Source organism: Mustela lutreola, chromosome 7, assembly GCF_030435805.1.
Source record: "Mustela lutreola isolate mMusLut2 chromosome 7, mMusLut2.pri, whole genome shotgun sequence".
Classification (NCBI taxonomy): Eukaryota; Metazoa; Chordata; class Mammalia; order Carnivora; family Mustelidae; genus Mustela; species Mustela lutreola.
In genome coordinates, this window is record NC_081296.1 from 97,877,217 (window position 1) to 97,879,963 (window position 2,747).

Sequence of the window (2,747 nt, forward strand, 5' to 3'; positions counted from 1 at the left end):
AAATATATATAAATATATGTGTGTGTGTATATATATATACACATACACATGGCAATATAAATATATGTAGATATATTTTTTATATGGCAAACTTGTCAAAATATAGGCAAAAAAATAAATTTTAAGGCTCATATAAAGACAGTAAATCACTAAAGGCCCTGTAATGATTATCTAGGCAGCTTTTAAAAAAATTTTTTTACTGTCACATAAGGGAGCATTTATTTAAAGTTTAACATGAGATCACACAAATAAAATTTGTATAAACACAAATCCAAATTGAGTCATAACACAGATAACAAAAGACAAAGAAAAGGAAACATTGACAGTATATACAGTTAGACACAGTTGTGTCTTGTACACTAGAAAGTCTTTTACAAAATGATCATCTTAAATCAACAGAAGACCCATCTTCAATGTCATCTTGCAAGCTGGGTTAATTTTAGCAGTCTCCTATTTTCTCCAGTGTCCTCCTTTAATATGGCTGGTAAATTTTTTGGTGATTGTGACTCCTTCCAAGTGCCTTGCCATAAGTGTTCTTTTGGCCACTGTAGTCTGCATATCCTTGTCCATATCCATAGTTCCATAGTTCCATAGTTATACCCACTATAGTCATAGCCTCCATAGCCACTATAGTTTTGATCACCACCTTAGGCACTATTGTAATTTCCTTATCTTTGATCATAACTGTTGTTAAATCCCTGGTTCCAGTTTTGGCCCTGACCTCACCCATGACCAGTAGGACCACCGGGTCTACCAGCTGCAGCACCTCTTCTACCTTTTAGTTATTGCTGTTGCTGCCTATCTCTTTGTGTTGTGCAGTTATGATTTCACACTTCTTAGAACCAACCTGATGATATCTGCTTTCTAACAATTTCTTTACTAGCTCTTCGTTTGTGTGTGGGATAAAACAACATCCTCTTCTTTCGTTTGTTTTTGTATCCATGGGAAGTTCAATATTTTCAATCTCTCCAAAGTATTCTTTAATTTGTTCTTCAGAAGCATGTGGGCTCAGTCCACCCATAAAAACCTTTTTGGAGAGTTCTTTCTCTTTGAAATCGTGGTCCTTTTGAGGTCTATCCATTTGCTATCAAGTTTGTGTTCTTTCAGTTCCAAAACCTCATTAACACTAGCAGCATCTCTGGAAACCACAAATCCAGTCCTCTGATCTTCCAGTCACTACATCCGTTCCAATCGTACAGTCTATAAATTCCCTAAATCAAGACAAATATGCAGTCAGTCTTTCTTGCTTATATCCCAGCTCAAGCCTCCAGTAAACATTTTGCTGTCATTCTGCTTATTCTTGCTGGATTGATCTTGGATTCCTCTGTGAATTCCTCTATTTCCATGTTGCTGTGTTCCTTCATGTCTTCCATGATGGCAGAGTTGTCATGGAGGTGGGGGGATTGAGCGAAGGCCCTGGAACTCAGCCCTGGTCATGCAGCAGCAGCCCCAGAGCATTGTTAGGAGTTTTCTAAGTCTCTAGGCATCTTTTAAATAAAGAATTTAGAATAATCTTGTGATTAAGTTTTAGGGAACTGAAAAACAAGCAACTCTTTTTCAAATTGTTCTATGTAATAAAAAATGCAGTGGTAGTAAAGATGATAAATTATTTATAAAATGGGAAAATTCTAGGCCAATCTCCCTCATGTATGGAAAAGTTGGCTAAAATTTTGTCTTTTGAAGAGCTCCATGCCCAGATTATTGGACGGATTTTTAATCTGAAGGCATACATAATTATTTAAACAAACAACAAAAAAAAGGAACTCAATGCACTGTAAATCTTGTATTGTGGTAGACAGCTGTGAGGTTGCAACCTTGAACTTCATGTGAATAGAAATGTGGTTATTGGAGAAATTCAGCACCTTCCGCTCCAGAGAAATTTCCACTAGTTACCTAGCTCAAGCAGTAACTGGATATAAATATGTTGCTTTAAGTCTATACTGAAAATTTCTAATACAAATCATCCTAAAAGAATTTTCTTTTGTGAGGTATTTTAAGAACATAGAGAATACAACCCCTATTTTCTTAACAGAATTTATTTAAAACATGATTTCTAAGGCAAAATTTCAATACACTTTTTTAGAATTTTAGAGTGCTAGAAGTAGAGGGGTTATTTGGGATAGTCTAGTCTTAGTGTTACATGTTGCAAATTTGGGATGAGAAGGGTTAAGTGATCTTCCCCAAGGTTACATTAATTGACAGGTTGTAACTGAAGCCAAGTTTCCATAGTTTTCCATAGTTTTAGTCTCTCCCCTTTTAAGTGCCAATTCTAAAATCTACTTGGTCTAAGTGGATATTGTACCTCTAAAAATTTCCTGTAGCACTCAGTCAAATGAAAGAAAGCAGGGTTGTGAAAGAGAGACTGCCATTAAGAAGGAAAGAAGTCAGGTAGTATACTCTGTCCCAGTAGGGATTCACACAGCAGTATATTCCCATAAAGTTCATAAAGTGAAAATACTAGAAAGAATCAGAATTCATAGAGGGCAGAGATCATGGCTTGTCTCTGGAAGTGGTATTCTGGGATATTTTAAAGACCTATTTGGATCATTTTTCTGGCTGAGAAAATTCTTTTTCAACCAACTATCAATGACAAGGACATAGGTTTGTTTTGTATGATATAACAATAAAATATGTTTTATTTTTTTAGTCAATGTTTGTCAAATTTAATATGCTTAGGAATCAACAAGAAGTTAAAAAAAAAAAACCAACAAACAAACAAACAAAAAAAAACAAGAGTTCAGGGATCC

General features: G+C 35.2%; 1 pseudogene; it reads right to left on the bottom strand.

The window, feature by feature from the left end:
* Positions 1-472: 472 nt before the first annotated feature.
* On the bottom strand, positions 473-1,382 carry LOC131837223 (heterogeneous nuclear ribonucleoprotein D-like; annotated as a pseudogene).
* Positions 1,383-2,747: the final 1,365 nt, after the last annotated feature.